Below are 21,755 nucleotides of genomic sequence, written 5' to 3'. Positions count from 1 at the left end.
GCACCCTCGACCCCTCTACGTGAAGGGCTGTGGCGGCGTTGCCGGCGGCGGCCGTATCCCTGCCGCTGCCGCCCGCCGGGAGCCCCCGGCAGCAGGGCGCTGTGCCCGGAGCGGTGCCGGCTGCGGGGCGGGCACGGCGGGGCCAGGCTGCCGGCGGGAAGCGCGGCCGCCGGCGGAGCGCCGCGTCGGGGGCGTAATGACAGCGGCAGCTCAGCCCCGCGTGTGCTCTGTCGTGGGGTTTCCATAAACGAACGAAAATGTCTGGAAAGAGCCCAGCCAGTGCCCTGGAGTGCGGTAGCCATTCGTCGGGAGGGGGAAATAATGAGCGCAGGGGTCTGTGGAGTGCCACCCCCATCCGTGCTCTCAGTACAAGCGGAGTGTGCAGCCTGGGGAGAACCCGGATCGTTCGGGTTGCAGGGTTGAAGAAGCGGGAGTAAGGCTCGGGCTTTCCTTCCCGGAGGTGAAGGGATGTTACCGTAGCCTTTTTTTGAGCTGTTGGAAGAGCCCCTAGGTACAATAACGAGGTGTCTTCCCACCCGCCGGATCAAGGATATCTTGTTCCTAAACAGATCAGGTCCTGCATCTTGTGTTTATTGCTTGGGTAGTACTGGAACAGGGAGTGTCAGCAGGGCAGGCTGATGGAAGAAGATACCAGCTCTTTGAATTTTTACTGTGTTCTTGGAAATACTGTCACTTCTGCCCTGGAACATAATATTCCTGTTCTATAACAAGCATAAATGATGATTTATAAATAGATCCATTTGTTTATATTGTCCCCTGTGTAGCCGAACAACTGTTTACATTGGGAAACGGATTGCTTCATTTCACATCAGCTTATCAGTGCTGGCCCAGGAGTGGCTAAGCTGAAGTTACATGTTCTTGGGCAGAGTGCTACTGGAGAGATTACATCAGTAGTGTAAACTTCTGGTGGCTGGCCTGTCTGCTTGTGTGTGCTTCTCTCACAGGCTTCAGAGGCTACTGAGGGGATGAGTGGGGGGGTAAAAGAGTGTGTAGGGTTGTAGTACAGTGAGGGGGGGATTTGTGCATTTTAATGAAAATGGTTAGTTTATACTTTAATGGGACTTTTACAGTGTGGGAAAACTTAGAACATTTTTTCCTGGCAACGAGGTATCAAGGTGTCCCAACATGAAGCTTGTTAAATACCCAAGAGAAGCAAGATCAAGTGAGAAGAGTAGTGGCAGGAGGGAAAAACAGTTCCTTTTGTCTAGAGGTGTCTTGAAAAAGACAGGCTTTTCCCCATGGCTATCTTCATCCCCTGGGATGAAGTTTCATTTTTTTACTCCCCCCCTTTCCCTGACCATCATGTCTCATTATCCTCTTGTGCAATCTGTGTATTATGAGGGGGAAAACTATTTGTGATTGAAATAATACTAGGTGTTTCAATTTGATATAGCTACTTTGAATAAGCCATCCTTTATATAAAACAGAGGGTTGATTTCCCCTCATATCTAAATCACTATGATTCATATCCTAGGAGCTGCTAGATCAAATCGTGTTTGTTGTCTGTTGTTATTGTAGATTTTTGCCCTTGAAGTACTGTTTTGAAAGTTACACTTTTACACTATTAGCAGTAACACTTACAATCTGGGGTTTTTTTTACCTGTTTCAGTATTTTCAGGCAATAATTTGTAGGGAAAAAAAGACTATATAGTTGCTTAAGTCCTTTGATTTTAAGTGTGGGTTTGTTTGTTTTTTTTTTTTTCAACCAATACTATATTCCAAGTATTTGTCAGATTTCATGTGGGGTTTTTTTATAACTTCTGACAACTTTTCTTTCAGCTAAGCCAAGGGACAAAGCTGCTGTCTTAAACATGAGTTTTGGCTGCAGTGTCATACAGTGGGTATGAATGGCTTCAGTGTATCTGCTGTATTTACAAGAATGCTCTCATAGGCTGGCAGAAAACTCGTATTTGCCCTCCCAGTGCTGATTCAGGGAAAAATAATGGCTCTGATCATCCTGCAGTCTGGTCAGCGAGCGCAGACCTTTTCTCTCTCTCTCAGAGACCTGATGTAGCAGGGGAACTGGAACCTGTTATACTTACCACCATATTTCCTGTGGGTTAGTATCAATAGTTATGCAATTGATTTAGTAGCCTGTGGATTGATTAGAAGACTTGCTTTTCATTGTGCTCCTTTTTACATCTTGTGTTACAAAAAGGAAATGGAAAACAATTACAAACTAACCCACCACTCGTTTTGAGTGGTGTAGTGATTCTGCTGTGTCTAACTTAGGCTGTGGTCAGCTGTTCTTTTTATAAGGCATAATCCTTTTCTGTATTGCTTTGTGGAAACAAGCTCATAAAATTCATTTTGAAGGAGATCAGACAAAAAGATCATAATGATAATGTCTGTTTTTCACTTCTGATGGCTGGGAGGAAGAAGCTGTTGAAAATAGACTTGCTCTTCTGGCTGCTTGCTGCAAAGTGTTATGTTTTTTGTGTTTCCTAATCAACTGGGATCAGAAATGCTTACAGTTTTTCTGCATATGCAGTCAGCAAATTCTGGAGCTGGCAAAAATAGTATAAAATGGATTTTCAAATAGGTTGGTTGGTTGTTGATAGTGCTGCTTATAGTGGTAGTACCATTAAGTGTCTTTTCTAAAAGGTTGGAGAAAAAGAGGAACAGAGAAAGTGAATCAGTATGTCTGGTAACTTTTTATTTACTGTGAAGACAGACTATCTTATCAGATTGTTCTAGTCTTGGCATGACTGTTACTTCCTTATTACAGCAAGATTCTCACCTTTTCTTTCATAGAATATCAAGTCAGTGGTAGCATGTTGCATTGAAACACCTTGCTGTTATCCTCCAGGTATCACTATGACAGTTTAATACAGCTTCATCCTGTTTATATTGAATGGAAATGACTTGTGATTGAAAAAAATGCACTAAAGCTTATTGAATAGAAACTTTTTCTTCTTCATGATGTCCAATGGATCATCTGAAATACTTCATAATGTGGGCAGGTCTTGCAGGTTGTCTGGAAAATAAAGTTCTAACTTACCAGGTTCAGGTGTAATTTTTTCATTACTTACAAATGTTCAGCTTTATTTGCACTGATCACTGCTTTGCTTGTGAGCAGGCAGATTCCATAGTTTTGGAGTCTTTATTCTTGAATTTCACTTGGAAATTTTACTGACTGTTCTAATTCTGGATTATTTGGGTTATTTCCTGTAACCATAAAACTCCAGTATGAACTACAGGCTATGAAAGCTACCACTGTGGTTCTTGAGACAGTTTCAGCTGACCAGCCTTTGTCTCAACTCTACTCTCTACTAAATAGATCATATAGAGCATAACAATTGTATACTGTTCTATATATCCAGTCCTTGCAGACAACTCTTATATTTAGCTAGGAAAACTAAATACAAGGAATATGAAAATGAATTAGGAAAATATATTGAGGCAAAAATCTGTTATTAGCCCTTGATAATCAGGCATGTGATCAGCTTCTTCCTATGCTTATTATTTCTGCTGCTGTTCAGCGGTTGATTTGCTTCGTGTTTGATCATTGATGAGGATCTATGTGTGAGTTTTATAATCTCACAGCTATTAATTTCCTTCTATATATACTTTTTTGTGTGTATGTATATGAAATATATGCTATATAGAACGTTTTACGCAATGTATGTATATAAATATATCTCTCTTTTCATTTCTCTGATGGGGGCAGGTCTGACAGAAGCATCAGAAGTGGTTGCCTGCTGTCTTCGTACACAATGTTTTCAGTCAGGGCTGCCTCCCTGCAATGGCCACACAGGATGGTTGTGGTGGTATGGGTGAGCAGAGTCTGTTCCTTGCTGAAATGTCCCCTCCCTGGGGTGACAGGAGGGGTCTTGCTGCATTCTATAAAGCAGCTGTATTTTTCTGGGGCTGATGCTTCAGATAGTGTTTGTCCTCTTAGGAGGAAAATGAATGTTTTTTAAGTCTGGGTTTCCTTCTATTACTATGGTTTTCCCTTCATCTCTTTATTCCCTATTAAGAAATACATCCATTCTGACAGAATGAGAGCAATGCTCTGTGACTTGTGTGGTCAGGCTCTTGTCTCCAGTGCAGTCTGGTAACAGCAACTTCAAGTTCAGCACCAAGCTATGTGCAGTCAGTATATATATATATATTTCTAGCCTGGTTTTCTGAGAAAATAGAGATTGCGTGCAACTCTCTGTGAATGTCTGACTTTCATTGTTATTTTAATTTCTAAACCTTTTGAGCAATTCCAGTTGCATTCATGAGAGGGTGGTAGCTTATGGCCGATAAACCTACACCTTTTCTGGCAGTAGGTAGCCTCAGCAGATGGAAAGATGCCTGTTGAAGGACAGATTGAAATCTGAACTCTTCTGCAACTTTGACACATATTCCTAGGAAACTGGGTTTTACTGCTCCCTTTGCTTACAAATCCGCTTACATTGTGTTCCTATTTTTTGACACTGTTTCAAATTATACTTTTCTTTTGTTACTGAGTATTTTTGCAACAGTTTTGAATATGAAGAAGAGCAAGTGTTTAGTCTTTAGCCCCAAGTAGCTTTATAATATGACAAAAAGTGCATGATGAGAAAGGAAAGAGTCCTGGTTTTAAAAAGATTTTATTATTGTTCTTCATACATGCCCTGCTTATGTGAATTCCTGTTTGTTAAAATAATTATTTTAACTCTTTTCTTTTTTTAATTTTACTTCGTAATAGCAGCTCTTTAGACACCCAGAAACTTTTAGCTGTATCATATAAAGATTGCTCCCCAAATGTAACAAGACTTAATAGGATGCAAACTGAAACAGTTCAGTCTTATTTCTGTATTTCTCCTCTGTGTTTGTTTTCTGTAAACAGACTCTGTGTGAACCTTTCAGTTAGCTGATCACTTTTGCACACTGCTATCTGTTGAATACATCTTGTGGTCTTTGTTTGTCTTGTCATGCTGACTTGATTAATGTTGTACCATCATCTTCCTTCATGAATAATGTATTTCCTGTCACGAAGTTGGAGCCTAGAGAAGACACCTACACCTACTTTCTTAGATTAATTATGCATTACTTTTACCTTTGATGTGTACTGTCTATTCTTACTTTAATGGAAAAAATGCTGACCAAAAGATACATGTTGAGGGTGTATAAGTATGTTAGATTTGTGGAAAGGCAGACCATATTCAAATAAAACCAACCAAACGAAGCCCCAACTTTTATTAGAGCTTCCTGTTTATTTTTCTTTATACTTCTGATATTAATTGGCAACTTGTATTTTGAAAGGTTTTTTGATGATTTCTCTCTTCTTTAAATCATCAGGTTTTGCTGGTGTCAGTTACTGTTTCTTAGTTTTGTGTGTGTGTCTAGCTTTCTAGCAAAGATATGACAGTATTCATTAGGTTTCACTGTTGCTGGAGAGCTGTAGGATGCATGTGCCAGCTCAAATGGGCTGTTGATGTTTATTGCATCTTGTTGTTTGGTCTCATTGATCCTCTGGACCACACTTGGAGCCTGCTGGGCTCTGGCTTGCTCCAAACACTGAGCTGACCTCATAAGCTTTGTGCCTCAGGTAAAACAGAGCCGTTCTCTCTTCCTGTTAATCACTGAGAAGTGAAACTGATACAGGTTAAGCACAGCATGGTGGTGAACCTCGTAGTTGCTACAGGAGCAGAAGCCAGTTGCTCCCTAAGGGTGCACTATGTACTGTCTGTAGTTCTGATGGTAAGCACTTAAAGACCTTCAAAGTTTGTGGATGCTCATCCATTCATACTCACCTGCAGGATGTAAGTTTATCTCAAGGCTACAGCCTTGTTTTTTTCTCTTTACCATGTGATGTGGCAGTCCCTGGCCTTGGGGAAGGTTGTGCTGGAAGAATTGGTGCTGTGTGCAGCTTGCTCAAAGCAGTGCTGCTGACCCCGCCACCTCTCCATGCTGTGGGTGGCTCCACTCTGTGTTTAGTTGTGCTCTGTACTTCGGATCCTTGTGGCTCTGAGGGAGCCATTCTCTGCAGTGTGACTTCATCCTTCTCTCCACTGTAGCTTTTCACCTCTCCTGCCTGTTGAAGCAAACAGCTTGGCTCCATCAAACTGCTACTGTCACTGGGCATCAGCTGTGGTGGTGCTCAGAATATGTAATGTCAAATCACCTCTCTCCTTTCTTGCATGATGTCTCACTGGGGCAGCAGCATTGGCCATTTAGTTTGCATGGATTTATGTCTGAAAATCCAATCTTAAAGGTTTTACCACTGGCTTTTGTTGAGGGTGCAACAATAGTACTTTTACTGTCTTAACCCCTTTGCATCTGTAGAGTCACTGGGAGTGTGATAAGCCATTTCTCTGTCTTCTGTTCTCTTTTGTTCTAGCTTGTCATTGTCTTAAAATCTCACTTCAGTGGGAGCAACAGGGTAGTTCTTATTTCAGTTCATGTTACATATTTAGTCAAAAATCAAAGTATGACAAATTCATAGACAACTCATAAATCCAAAGAATGTGATATCTTTTTGGCAAACTGTCAGTGCTAAATATTTGAATCAGTCACTTTACATTTCCACTAGCTCCTTAGAAAGGTGAACTTCACAGATTTGAATGAAATATAATGTTTGGCTGTGTTCCCTGCTTTTCAATTTAGATTACTGCTGTGAAGCTTTCTTATAGTTACAGATGAATGTGTTTTCAGGGGCTGCTCTTTTTGGAAAGTTTTGCTCTGTCTTCTCTGAAAGGTCTGCATGGGGTTTTTTGGGGGTTTCTTTGGTTTGATTTTGTCTCCTGTCCTCCATGATTCTGCTGTATTGGTCTTCAGACCAACACAGGCATGTCCTTGTAACTTTTATTAATAGGAATAGTTGCTTTTGGATGGGATGATTCACCACAGCTGCCAGTATAAGGAAGAGTCAAAACATTGTGCCCCTTCATTGTGCTAATAATAGTGATGTACCTTTTTGCTGGCTGGCAACACTGCTGTTAGTGGCAGCTTCAGAAGGGATTGCTGCAAGGGCAGTGAGGATCTCTGCTTTTTCCCTTTTGCCTTAGGATCTTTTCTCATGCAGCTTCATTTCTCACTCCATGACACTGAGCCCATTTTCATTGAAATGACAGTGTATTTTCACTCTGCTATCAACCATTTCTGATCTTGAACTGTGGAAGGGCAAAGATGGTGCCATTTTTGGAGGAGAAAAAAAAAACCCACAAAAAACCCTGCAAAACAAAACAGTTTTTGTGCTGCGCTGGACAGGATGTTACTAAAACTATAACCTGGAGAGTTCCAGGGTAAAACAATATATGCACATAAGGATGTCCTATCAAAATCACCTAAACTAATGTGAAAATCCATTTGTTTTCTCAATACCAAGGGAGTTTCCATGTGATTGCCTTAATGTGGAACTCATTCAGCCCTACTGGTTATGAAGAATTTTCAGTATCTGGAGCTTTATAGGAAAGAGAGGAGATCATTCTCTTAAATGGAAAAAAAAAATCTTTACAGTCAAAGAAACTTAAAACAAGCAGGCTTAAATGAAAGACAGTATCCAAGTTCTTGGAAATTGCTGAAAGGCTGCAGAAGATTAGTATCTGTCCCTTAGCAATTAGATCTTCCTAGAAATGTTTTGTTGAGGGTGAAACAATAGTTCTTAGTAGTTCTTAGAGTAGGAAATGCTCTTTGTGGGAGCTATATACCTGAGTTTAGGTATTTCATATTAGCTCAAGTCTTTGTGTTTGCTGTCCAGCTGTTTCAGTGCTTGAGTGGGAGAAAATCGGAAGATACTCCATGAGATTGTTCCCAGGCATTCATCAGGCTTTGATTTTTTTTTTCATTCAGTGAAAATATGTAGAACTCCACTACCTGAAAACAGTAAATGCTGTAAAAAGAAAATAAAGAATAATTTTAAAGACTTGTGTTCCTATTTTATACAGACACTTAAATTTGAATATGTGCATCAGGTAAAGCACATCATGTTTTCATGCATTTATTGAATGCTCAAAAAGGCTTTGTAAGAGAACCTTCTGTGATTTGCATCATTATGTTCTTCAGGAGTCTAAGTGCCAAATTGACTTTCTCTTTAATTGAGGTGGCTCCTGACATTTAAAACTATTACACATCTACAGTGTTGGAAAGTCTGCAGGGATCAGAAAAGATTCCCTCATTTAGCAGAGAGAGTTTTTTCCTGAATATACTGTGTCCATATTTCTTTAAAACAAGTTACTTTTCATAATAATACAAAAAGCCCTCTTCAGTTTCTTTTCCTCCATATTCTTCTTCCTACTCAGCAGCCATTCAATACATGGAAATAAGGAAATAAGAATATTTTGAAATAGGGATACTTTGCATAAATTATTTCCAAAAATATTTGGAGGATTTGAATGTTGACGTTTTCTTTGGATGTTAACAGTTAAGGAGTATAATGAAACTGTCAAATTAAAAAAGATATGAATTCCTTAGAAAACAATAATGTAAATACAGTGGTTTTCCTCTCAATGCAGTATGCTTTTGTAGATATCATCTATTCCTGGAAAGTACCACAAATGCAAAGTATTCAGATGCAAAGAGTGGCTTTGGGGCAGTGTGTCCCAAAATGACCAAATGTTGGGCATCTGACGGTACAGCTTAAACTGTATGAACTCTTAATGTGTGAAGGCTTGATGTGCCTGCCAATGAATGAGCAGTGCTGTGTGATGGGAAAGATGTGAGTTATTCCAGAATCTCAGAGGGTTGTCTGGTGCTAGCCATGAAGACAGCCAGGTTGAGTGGGCCTTTGGCTACTGTGGTGTTGTGAATTGCAGCATTGCATGCCCTGGCATAAATGAGCACACAGAGAAGGGGCTGGTTAATCTGTATGTGGAGGTGTATTTTCTTTTAAGAGAATTCCTATTTGCATCTTTTCCCTCTTTTCACTCTGTCCCTGTGTTCTCCTGTGTGTTTTAGGAGAGGGATGTTGGTTAGTTGACTTAGTTTTGAGATTCTATGGGAAACTTGAGGGCAGAAAACTGAAGATAATTTGCATATATAATTCCCTTTTCCATCCAAGAACCACAGTCCTCTCTTAACTGATAGAGTGCCTTTGGGAAATGTCTGATATAGCACAAGGTATAGAAGAGTACTGACAGTCACCTTGAAACAGCTGTCATCCAACAGGCATGGGGAGACTATCCCCAAAAGTTCCAGGGTTACAGGGAATACATGCTTTGGGTTAATGCCATCATATCAATTTCGTCTTGCCTCGTGTTTTGCCTCTATTTTGGCTGTGCAGCTCATTGCCAGTCGCAGTGATGGAGCCATTGCCAAGTCAGTCCATCTGGCTTAGCCGATGCAAAATGCAGCTGTACCTCAGCTCACATCTGTGCCTCTTCCTGTGCTGTGGGGCCACTTGGTAGCCTGAAAGGAGTTGCCCGGTGTGTTTCTCTTCACCCAGTACATCTCCTGTGTGGTCAAGTTTCAAGAGGGAAGGAATGTGAATCTACAGTCTTCAAAATGAGAGCATTTCCTTTTTTTTTCAGTCAAATACCTTGTGTGTTTCAATGTATCTGAGATTACAGGCAACTTCTTTGGTCCATTTGTGATTGACTGACAAAATGAGGTCAGGTTAAGTCTGTGTTGATTTCTAGGTCAGACTAAACCTTAGACCCTTTTTTAGTTTAATTTCTCTCTAGTACTTGTAGGTGAACAATAACTTTAAAAATATTTGCTAATGAGGGAATTAAAATTGGGTTTATTTTCTCACACAATTGTGAGAAAGTTGCAGAATTTAAACTGTTCTTACACCTCATTCAGATCCCAATTATGGTCAAATTATTTTAATATTTTTCCCTAGGAAATTAGACTAGCCATGTGGAAAAAGCATTTCTTTTTCCCAAAAAATTGTTATTTTTTGAAGTGGCATGATATGCCTAGTCTACCTTTTTATAGGAAAACATACAATATTTAGTCAACATTACTGCATTTGGGGATCTTCTGGAAGGCTTAGAAAAACTTATCCAGTAAAATGAATAGGTAATTGCAATTTCATTATTTTAACCATAGGTTTTGATTGTTTGTTCTTCACTGGAGGGAGAAATACATACAGGGAAGACATTTTTCATTCCAGCTTTTTAATAAGCAAGCGTGTATGTGGTGGGGAATTGTCTTTTCACAAAGGCTCAGTTCTGTGTGCTTTTCTATTATATATAATAAACCTGATAGTTAAATCCAACCATCTCTTTTTTTAAAAAAAATCAAAAATGGCAAAGCTTCTTTAGAAGTGCATCCAAGAGTTAGTAGAGTAGTAGTAGCTGTCAAGTTCAAAGCAAAGCTAGCAATTAAATCTTCTGGCCTATCATGCTAGAAATGTCTTAAATTTCGCTGTTTTCAGCACACTGTATCTCCTGTATTAGTATGAATGGATCTATTAAAATGCCTTTTATCACTGTGCTTTGAGCTTTTCTGTCTTCATGAAATCATGTAGCTGCTTTCTCTAAAAAGCCTTTAAAGAGCTTCCCACATGTGATCTGATGAAAAGCACCTCACTGCTGGGAACCAGCCAGTCAAATAGCTGTTCAGCTGTGGTAACCTGAATATTTCTTGCCAAGAGAAAATGGTGTGGGATATGTAAACCAGAAGGAAGGAGGGGAGGGACTGTGGCAGGTGGGTAGCTTCCTACTCTGCTTCAGGGAATCCATGGGGGTTTCATCTCCTGACTTGTGTAACTGCATACTTCAGCTGGCACTGTGCAGCAAAGAGCTTTAACCAGAGTTCATAAGGGCTTCTCTCTACTCTAAGCTATATGCTTAAATTTTGCTTAAGTTTCCAGGATGTAGCTCTGTGTCTCCTTTGCACAGGGCTTCAATTTGTTTGTGGCCTGTTCTTGCACAGCAGAATTTCCCTTTGAAAACTGTGTTGTGTCCCTGGCTGCTGTGGGAGCTGGGGCTGCTGAGGGATCTCATCTTTCCCTCCCTTCCCCCTGTGACTAGGGCTGACAGTGTAGGACTATATGAAATGCTGTCTCCTGACAAAGCTAAGGAGGCTGCTGAGGATATGTTTTGCATAATCACAAGTTGTCACCACTGCAAGTAAAGTGAGAATCCAAAGCTGAAATTCCTTCTTGTGCATATAACCTGTCAAACCTCATCCTCTTTCCTGCGTGCCCTTTAGCGTTTGTCCTTGGACCCTGTGGCTGCCAGGCTGTGAGCTGCATCATAAGCTCTGACAGGATGAAGTGCAGAGAGATGAGTTCACGGCCATTTGTGCCTCCGGGCTACTCTTGGCTGACACAAAGAAACAGATGACCCATGGGCTGTCACACAAATATAGAGTAGATCCCACAGCCTTTCTTTCCACATCTGCCACTGGTCCTCTGCTGAGGCTGACACAGGTTTTTAATTCTTCTGCCTGTCAGCTTGTGCCTCTGTACAATACAGTTTTCTCGTTGGAAACCATTACAGCACATCAGCAAAAGCCTGCCAGGTGAATGGAGCAGCAGCCAGCTGTAAAATATAAACAAGTAGATAGGTATCTGTTTGAAATAAACTGTGAATCACAATGTTCCAGGACTGGGTCTAGGCAAGATGCCATTTAACATTTTCATTTCTAAGACAGAAGCTTGAAAAAAAAAAAAAAAGGCATTCATAAACAGCAGTTATGCTGTTTACCAGATTGCAATAATAAGTAAGCAGCCACAAAGAATGATTTATTTCTTTTTGATGAGTAAAATCAAAGGTATGTATACTGGCTGTAGCTGTTCAGGTTTCTTGGTGAAAAGTTTTTCAGACGTGAAGCATGAGGGGCTGCATTGTGGAGAACAGCAACTCTGCAAAAGTGTTGGGATCAAGCTGGATATCAGTGCACTTTATAGGAAGGGAAGATAGGACTAATTTAGTCCTTGGATGATGGGATTCTTAGAATAAACATTTTTTTCCTGGAATGATAGAGGTGTTACTAATGACAATAACACTCAAATTCTGTATCTGATCCTAGTTTGTACATCTTTAAAAGGTCTTTTGAAAACCTTCAGGTGGATAGAAAGAGCCACAATAGTTATTAGTGGTGAAAAAAATTCCTGGAAATTATGTAATATGGAAAGGGTGGAGTGTGAGCAACTGCTTTTTTTTCCACCTGCATTTTTATTGGTAGTTACTGGATTCCTGTCCAGATAATTTTAAACAGACTTCATGTCATCCAAAGATAAATGTCTAAAAATTGTTGAATGTTGATAGTCAGGTCATTTTTGTGAGATAAATTTAGTTGCTGATGCAGGATAAAACATCAGTAAAAAATGATCAAGAGAAAAGGCTGAGAAGATAGACAAGGTTATTAAAACTATGGGAAAAGCATTTGGGGGGGGGGGGGGGCAGTTTACATGAATTAAATAACAATAAAAGAGTTAAAATAGCCCAGTGGCATGTGCAGGAGATGACCATTGTCCTTTAAGAAATTCTTGAGGTTGGATTTATTTGGATGAAGCCTGAGAAAAGTAGGAAGATCTTTCAGGATAAAAGGATACCATTTTATAAACCAGGATAACCATTTTATTTGTCAAAGAGATCAGAAAAAAGACTGCATTTTATGTACATTATATGCATGTTCTTTCTACAGGATTTAGACATACAGCTTCTTGTTGAATATTATGATCAGCCTGCAGGCTGGGGGACTTGCAGGATGCTGACTTTTTAAGAAGAGACTCTTGGGAAGGAGGGGAGATAATTGATTTGTCCATCTGTGTAGAGCTTAACCAAATAGCTGCATAACTCCTAGGAAATGTCAGAGAGAAGGGTTGTAATTTCCAGTTTGGATAAGGAGAGAGAGAGAGATTTGGAGTAGGAGGTCAATCTGTGAGGTCCTTCTGTAGAGAGGGTAAACTGAATTTTTGTGGTTGGAAGAGATTGCCCAGGAGCAAACAGGAGGAGTGACAAACACTGCTGATAAGAACTATTTGTTTCCTCAGGATGCCTCCTGCCTTTGTGAGATACAGGTGGGAGAGAGGGCCCCAGGAAGGCAGTGCTGGTAGAGCGGTTAGTGAGGTGCTGGCAAGGGCAAGGTTTTCAGAGGAAGAAAGAGATTAGGAGATGCACAAGTCAGATGAAGCTGATGCAATGACTGAGAGTGTTTGCCCAGGACAAGTTGTGTGCTAAAAAGAAAGAGAGCTGGCAGAAGAGAAGAAGAACATCTGTGCTAGAGCTTTAGGAAATGAGTTTGAAAGCAACTTAAGCACTAACCATACCCTGACTGTACAAGAGACTGCATTGACAAGAAAGTGTGTTGTACTAAGTTCTTTTCTTTTTAAATTAATTTTCCTCCTCCTCTTTAGAGAGTGATAAACAAAACTAGAAACACTGTCTGAAGAGCTACATGGAAAGGCGAATAGCTGCAGCTCTTCAAACCAGTAAATTGCCCTTCCTGCCATTAGAGAAAGTGGTGAATCTCTCCAGGTTTCCAGCCCAAGGCAGGTTGTATGCCTAGGCAGTATTTGTTATCCTTGTAAAAGCTACTAATCTTGCTGTCAGGGTACTTGGAAAATGTGTAATAATCTGTGGTGTTCAGTTTAACAATCTAATACATCCCATGGACCTTCTGACCCCAAGGTACAGGAAACTGTTTTCTTATTTTACAAGTAGATAGACCATAATGAAAATAAATTTTTATTTTCCTCCTGAAATGTCAGGATAATTTAGGAAAAGGGCAATAACAATTTTTGTCAGTTTTCCTAATTTTCAAGCAAGATTTGTTTTAAAGAAGTAGGAGGGGAATGTTGAAGTGCGGAGGATGTAGAAGAAGTGAGGAGGGGAACCTTGTTTTGGTGACAGAGCTGTTGGCTGAATAACTGATCAGTAGCCTAGAATTTTGGAGTACATGTATCTGAGCTTTTTTTGAGCTTTGGTTGCCTGAGTAACAGTAATTTACTGTTTTTCTAGAAGTACGGTAGATATTTTTCCCTATCACATCTCCCTCTACATGGAAATCAGTGGAGGATGATAATGTTGCAGAATGAGAATGTAAAAATACTTATTTTTAGGAGGTTTAAATGTTAAGGCATACTTCAATAATTACAAATATTTTTAAATAGCATGTTGTCTAAAACTTAAGATGAATAAGGAAGATGGGAATTTTCTGTGTTTGGCTATAAACTTATTCCAAGCTGCATTTTTTTTAATATTTGATGACAAAAGACAGATTTTAATGTTTAAAATCTACATACTCAGTTTAAGTAAATAAGTTTTATGAGTATTTGTTGGAAAGGAACTCAGCTAATAGTTTATTTCTGTGAAAAAAACACTATTGGATAAATCTGAAAAATGGGAAATAGCTTGCAGTGAAAGTAGGACTCCTGCCAGTTGCTGTTTTCTGAATTCATAGAATCATGCAACTGTTTCATTGAAAAAGACCTCTAAGATCATCGAGTCCAACTGTTATCCCAGCAGTGCCAAGTCCACTGCAAAATTTTGTCTGCTAGGACTGTACTATCACACAGTTTTAAAAGCTGCATGGCAAAATGGAGCTCTCAGTTCTGGTTTTATATGGTCAGTTGAAATTAAGTGTGACCCTTATCTTTTGTATTCCAGGCTTGTCTAACACTACCAAAATCGTGGACTGGTTGGTGCTTTCTCATGGGATCCCTGTGACTGACAAAGGAGAGATTGTTGTGGTAGGTGTTTGCCTTGACTGTCTTGGTAACACTTGGCTGGGGCACAGACAGATGCAATTTTCAATGCAGCCACACTTTCATAGGACTCTTATGCCAACAGAAGCTGTGGGAGGGGAAAAATACGCCTGAGAGATGTGTTTTACAGTCTTTGGAATTTATCTTGTGGTTCCCCATAAAAGTGGAATCCACATAGCCTGGGGTAGTGTAAGAGGAGGAAATTTGTCAAAGTTTGCTTTTAATTATGGAGCTCTACCATGAAAAGGGTTGGTTCATTTACCAAAGAAATGTAGGAAAACAACCAAATCTGCATTCTAATTAGCTTCCTAGCAAAATCCAAGTCACAAAGACTTGTTTGATAGCATCCTCAAAGCATAGTTTAATGGTACCACCTAAAATGGGCTCAATAGGCTTTCATTTTTAAATCTCTACATAGCATATGTATGTGTGTATATATACACACATGTATAAAATGCATAAAAATATATCTGCATCTCTATAACAGAGCCTGTTGTGCTTTCATATATGGTTTTTGATTTAATAGTTCCATTTCCTGTGTACTCCATATGTCCCACAGACTTCATACTCCAAATAAGGGAGAGAGATAATAAAAGTATTTCCTTTTTGAGATAGCTACAGTTCTATATGTACTTGATAGCTAATTATTGATATAATATATTGGTTATATATAATATATAATTATTGCTATAATATATTGGTAACTGTATCTCCAGTCAAACAAAACACATAGCACATATTTAGTTTCAGATCTTTTAGAAGGCAGCAAAACTTGTGTTTAAATAATGAAAACCTATCTGTTTCTCTGTGGTTTGGAGAAGGTCATCCTGCAAATTTCACTACAGTCACAAGTTCTGCATTATCCTTGCTCTGATATATGGCTATATGCAGAAGTAATGGCATTTTTAGATTTTTTATCTGCTTGAGCTCGTGACCTGCTGTTAGTAGCTTTCCATTTTTCAAGCAATGCTACTTTTGCTCACATTGATATTCTGGAAATAGTACTAAAAAGTCATACTTACAGACTAGCAGATTGTACCATATTTTTCCCTTCTTTTCTTTGAAACTGATGTTCTTGGCTTAGTTATCAAAGTGTAATGGTGTTCTTACTTGACTGATTTTGACTACTGGAAAAACCTCTTGTGAAAACATAATCATACCCTCATTGGCTTACATTAATGTAACAGTCTGTATGCTCTGCTTGAGTAACATATCTTAATATAAAGCAGTGTTTCTTAATTATATAGCTAGTTTAAATGTTTTATTTTTTTTCTGCCCATTGTTTAGTACTAAGTGGAAAGGTCTGTATTTTCACATCTTTTTTACAAGCAGAAAATCTAAATGGGAGGGGGGAAGAAGAGCGATAACATTTATTTTGAAGCCAAAATGTCTGATACTGTCTTTCATATCCCTTGCTTAAAAAAAAAGTTGAGGTTAAAAAAAGTAAATCTACAGTTTTGTTTTCTTCTTTAATTTAACTAGTTGATTTAAAATTTAAATACAAAGAAGCAGAAAGAGGTTTTTTTTTGTCCTTCATAGTTCTATAGTTACTTTTATAAACTTTCAGCTACAAGTAATCAGCATTTTTCCTACTTTTAGAAAACTATGCTAGAAACATATCATTAATTCCTGATACTTAGAAACTTGAAGAAAATCCTTATAAGAAGTGGGAAATAGCAAGTTTATACATGTCTGTGCTTGGGGTCAATGATTTCTTGAAATAGTTTTTCTCCCATTTAGTGATGTACTTTACCCTGCATCATGGGTATTCAGGGAGTGACCACAGCTCTTCTTGGTCTCCTTGTGGGAAGCTAAATGAGCCAAGGTCCCTCAGCCTCTCTCCCTTCCTTCAGCTCTCCATCCCTCTCCTGAAGAGTCCCATCATAGTCATCTGCCTCTGCACCCATTCACCACTGTGCTCTTTCAGCAGTGCAGCTTGTTCTGTTCTCACCTTGCTGTTTGTTTAGTTTTCTGCTGAGGTGCCTCTAAACATCCTCAAACTTCTCCGGGCACCATATCCCGTTTTTCAAAACATGAGGGAAAAAACAGGTGTCATGTACTGTCAGGAGCTGTGTCCATTGTCTTGGAAAAGCATACATAACTGGTCAGTCTTTTTTTCATTTTCTCAAACAAGTGGGAACCAAAGTTGAGTATGTTCCAGCAAAAGTCAAACAACTGTGAACCTGTATGATCTTTCCTGGCCTTTGATCAGTGTGAGGGCAGCTCTGAGATCTTGTGAGCATACATGGTTAAAATGTGCTTTGGGTTCTTGAATCTTTCTGCTGCCTTGCAAACCTATTTCACTGAAATGGCTCTAAGGGATTACTGAAATGGAGCATGTCCTGGCAGAGATCTGTATTGGAAAATATTTGTGGCATACAGATGATCATGAGGTATTTGTGTAAAGAACAAGAACATACCATACATAGCTCAGATGATTAATACAAAGCAGAGAAGCATTGCCCTCTGATTTTCCTCGTCTGGCAGGCAAGATCCTGCCAATCCTGTCTGTGTGATAGTGAACACAGGGGGACAGCTCATTGATCTTTCCTAAGCATTTAAAGAGGCTTGTGCTCTTGTCATCTTCTTTAGACCTGCTTTCATAGCTTGCTCCTGCTCACTAATAGGGAGGGAAGGGAGCAGATGGGGAAAGTCAGAGTTTGCCAGTAAAATGCAAAATTCTTCTCTAATGATCTAGTGTTGGCTTGAAATTGTCAGATTTTCTATTAGAGTTGATAATTTCTGTTCCATTGTTTATAACCTTAAAATAGTTCTAATGTTTCATTTCATTGTGGAAGGAAACAATCACAATATTTTGTCTTTGCTTCAGATAAAGATGTTTTCTAAGTACCTGATTGTAACCTTAATGGCAGTTGAGACCTATATAAACTTTATCATTGTACCATAGTTTAGTGACAAGTGGGTGATCAAGATCTACTCATACAGTAATAATTTGAATTCCTATCATAATCATCATCATTATTTTATGTCTTATAGCAGTAGCCAAAGAGACAACTTGGCTCAGTCCAACATAGGAAACTGGTAACTAAAATAAAATTTGATAAAGATGTAAATATCTGTCTACAAAAGTCAAAGTGTTTTTTCAGCCTGTGAAATAAAGAAAGAATTACATTGTGGAGGTGACAAACTTATTCTGTGATGTCAGCCACCAAAGTTTGCAGAACTGAGTCTGGCTGTGAGTGTTTACTTTTTTGTATGGATGCTATGTATATGTGACATTGGCTTTTTGTAGTTTCTTCCAGGTTCTGTAAAACTGATCACCTTTCTGTTAAGAAGGGATTGCAAGAGTTAGTGGATGGTTTAATTTTAATTGCAAGAGTTGGGGATGGTTAATTTTCCCCAGCTCAGTGTATGAGAAAGGAAATAGAGGACACTGACTACTGCAGATGTACAGAGTATTAAATGTGCTGGAATGTACTGGCAATGCATGAAGCAGGGAAAGAGGCACAAGTCAAGACACTCGTCTGCTGTTGTGTATTTTGACCTTTATAAAGTTAAGTAACCACTGCACACCTTGCAGCAATTTTGTCTTATGCAAAAGAATCTCGTTGCTGCATAACAGTGAGTTCCTAAGCTTTCACAAGCTTTCTTCCACTTCCATTCTTTTTGAATGCAATGTACAAAATGCCATTACAGCAGTACTTGAGAAATTTTCTTGTCCCTAGATTCAGACATTACAGTGGAGCCTCTAATTTTCTCTGATCAGTTTTCCATTCTCCTGGTAAGGTATTGATCCTAACAAGAATTGATAGCTCTTTCTGGTGTTCATATCATGTCAGTATTACTAAATCTTCCTCCCATCCCTAGCAGTTAAAAATTCAGCTCTTCCTGCTTTCTTCTGGCTTGCATTTTGCATGTCTCGATCCAGTTTCACTTTTCTGTAAAATTTTCTGGTTGGCTTGAAGTAACACTGCAGAATAAGGACTGCCAATGGGAATGAAACTGCTAGAGAGATCTGGATCTCAGAGAGGGAAACTGCCCACTTCATCCCTTTCCTTTTCTGTCATGGTAAAAGGCTGATTTACAGCTTGCCATATTATTCAGCAGTCCTTTTAATGTTTCTGTTATAAAGTGAGGTGCTGGTTGCCATTTCTGTCAAGCCTTGAGCTCAGGGCTGGGGAGGAAGCAGGTTGGTGGCTGCTCTGTCAGGCATAAGCTGAGCTGCACAAGCAAGCTGGTTTTCTCAGGGGGTATGGAAAGAACTTCTCCAACTTCTCCCAAGCACTTGGGAGCCCTCTCAAACCTCAGCACTTTCTGTTCCAAGCCCAACAGCTACTTTTCAACACCGCTTTCTTTAACCAAACAGCAAAAGCCAGTCTCCACAGAAGAAAACATTTCATTTTGAGTGTTAGTAGGGAAGGCAGGGGAGAGCACAAACTGTCTGTGTCACAGGATAATTATATTGTCTTATGCACTACATACCACTTTGCCTGCTTTTTCCATCTGCTAATTCTCTAACCACTGCTCTCTTTGCAAGAAGCCAGACCTCCTGGTTATTTCAGGTCACTAGCAGGTATTGTAGCATCCTCTTCAAACCAGCTCAGGTGATTCAGATCTGTGGTTAGAAGTTAAGCTCAGTTTGTTGCCCAGTATTAAAGTGTTGTGCCCAAGTATGAGAGCCTGTATTGCTGTTCAGTACCTGGGTGAAGGGGTCTCTGCCCAGCACAATGAATTCTCACTCTAGTGCCATTTATCTGTGTCCATATTTGTTCCTTTTATAGTGCTTCAATTTTTTTATACTTCTTTATTAGCTATTTTTACAAATGGTTGGTTACTTTTATTAATTTCTAACAACCACATGGTTAGAAGCCCCATGTGTTCAGCTTTTGCTTAAAATGTTTTAAATCTAATATTTGGATGACTCCTGGTCTACATATCCTCATTTTCACTGTCTCCCATGAGCCTTTTTTAGTGGGGGTTTGGGGTTTTTTGTTCTTTTCAAGTACAGATAGATTTTGAATGTGCTGGTAGTTACTGACCTAGTTGTTTTGTCAGTCATATTCCCAAACTCCCCATTAACTCAGCTGCATGACTTCAGCTATTAGACTTCATTGGTTTAGAGTTTATGTAGCACTGCCTTGGTTTACAGCTGATCCCCTATGTCTGATGCTAAATCCTCCCTATTCTCTATCTAGAACAGAGTTTGGTGTGGCTGAAAACACCCCTGCATTTGTTCTGTTGCATTATAGGCTCTTCCTGCACTGCTCTGCTCTGGCCTTTCCCAGTGCAGTGAGTTCTGAAGGCCCCCAAGCACCTTGGTTCAAGTGGAGATGCTCTTGCTCCCATCTGTGCTCACCAGCATCAAGGATATACACTGCTTTGTGTCCCCTCTTTTTAAAGGAATGGCTTGTTCCAACTCTTTTGGAGAAGCAGCAGCCAGCTCCTGTGCTCTTCTCTCTTGTTTGTTTTTTAAAGTAGCACTGCTTTGCTCTTGCATCTATTTAATTGGTTTCCTGCTGGAAAGAAACTCAAGGGCTGCCTTTGCCAATTAACTAGGACAAAATACTCTGTTAGTAGACAATGTAGGACTTACCCAAGCATTTCAGAAAAGAAATGTGGGATACCTTTGATGGTTTAACAGTTGTTCTGTTCAAAGAACAGTTGTTCTTTGGTCGTGGGCTCTTGTCATTAAACATGCAACATGTTCCAGGTTTAGTTCCTTCCTGAAAGCTTTTTTTTTTTTAATGCATAGTTTTAATATTGACAAACTATTTAATCCCAATAACATGTCAAATTTTTAAGTCCTAGTCAAGCATTTACTGTCTTTGGTCAAAAAAAACCAAACCCCAACAAAACCTAGAGAATGACTTAAGGCCTGTTACACAGGTCAGTCATGTGGTAGACTATATTTAGGAACATTAATAGCCATATTTAAAATGAAATTTCTATTATTGGCCTCCTAGATTGCTAGGCGCAATAACTTCAGCCAAGAAAGAGCAGTCAGATTGAGTTTGTTACTAGGAATATCTAAAAACCAACCACAAAACCTAATTTTAAACAGTGGATTGTAATCCATGCTATTTGGTGTAGAACCCCTTCAGCAATTCCTCTCTAAATGTCTGTTTTAAACCAATATGTCAGACCTCTGGCTGTTTTTTCACAATGTCCTGAACATAAAACACTTTGACCATTAAAGTAAATAGGAAAAAGTAACAACTAAAGAACTTAAAAAAATATATATTTTTTTTAGTACAGTGGATAATAGGGAGGTATGTTTGAAGAGGTGGGTGGTGGTGTGTGTGCCATGTTACTTGGTTGGGACCATAATGAACAACCTCATCTGTGATCTTCCCAGCAGCTGGAAAGAGGGCAGGCTTCTGTGGTTTGTGTCTTGTTTGGTTTGGGAAAGCATGAGTTGAACTTGGAAAGTTTCCTACTATCTGAAATGTACACTTGACCTCTGGGAAGTGTAGAGTATCTTTGCCTACCACTTTAAAATTCGGTCTTTTAATCATAACTTTTTTAAGAAAAAAAAGTGTTGTTTTTTTTTTTTTCTTTATTCCTTATTTCAGTGTTTACTTGACTTGATTGGTCTACTTTTTTTGGGCTGCATACAAAGGGATGGAAGGTACAGGGATCAGAACTGCTTGGACAAATACTGTATCAGAATACTTCCTGATGCCCAAACAGCTCTGCAGAAAATGGTTGCTCACTAAATTCAGCTACTCATGTTTTCTGAGGCAGAGAATTTAGTACCAAGGCTATTGCTATTAATTCAATTGTCTTACAGCTTGTTTGTATTGATGTAAACTTCTGTAACCTCTGGCCCACTGCAGTGTGCACCATGCAAACATAAGAGAATCTTTTCCCCACAGAGGAATTTGCAGTTGATTTCTGTTAATAAACTGTTTGGGACTGTTCTGCACCCATATGAATATATGTCAAGGTCCTGAAAAGGTTTTTTGCAGACATAACCCATGTCCAAGGTAAAAGGCTTGACATAGTTATTTTACATAAGGGGAAGCATGTTTTCAAAGAACTCTTAGACTTTTCCTGGATTTTGTTTTTGTGGGATAAGCTTTAGTTACCTTTTTAGTTACCTTTTTGATAATTGACATAGACTGATCATTTTTACCTATGGAAGGAGCTCATTTTATGAAGTGGCTTAGGGAAAATATTGTGCATGTAAACGGTTTAAATA

At 39.3% G+C, this 21,755-nt stretch overlaps 1 protein-coding gene across 6 annotated transcripts in view; it reads left to right on the top strand.

Moving 5' to 3' along the window:
- The window catches only part of RNF144A (ring finger protein 144A), a 79,420-nt gene that overhangs the window by 330 nt on the left and 57,335 nt on the right, over nucleotides 1–21,755 (top strand). For 3 of the 6 annotated variants that reach the window (XM_071441233.1, XM_071441240.1, XM_071441199.1), the window contains exon 2: nucleotides 14,496–14,578. The exons of 1 other annotated variant lie outside the window; for it this stretch is intronic. The gene's annotated coding sequence lies outside the window, so the exon portion shown is untranslated. Of the gene's footprint in view, nucleotides 1–1,913; nucleotides 2,081–3,691; nucleotides 3,798–14,495; nucleotides 14,579–21,755 lie in introns of those variants that run through there. 2 more of the 6 variants (XM_071441207.1, XM_071441215.1) reach the window with 2 other exon arrangements.

Source organism: Agelaius tricolor, unplaced genomic scaffold (assembly GCF_023055355.1).
Source record: "Agelaius tricolor isolate 1412-34295 unplaced genomic scaffold, bAgeTri1.0.p SCAF_1, whole genome shotgun sequence".
Classification (NCBI taxonomy): Eukaryota; Metazoa; Chordata; class Aves; order Passeriformes; family Icteridae; genus Agelaius; species Agelaius tricolor.
The sequence above is the reverse complement of the archived record's forward strand: the minus strand, read 5'-3'. Positions and strand labels throughout refer to the sequence as shown.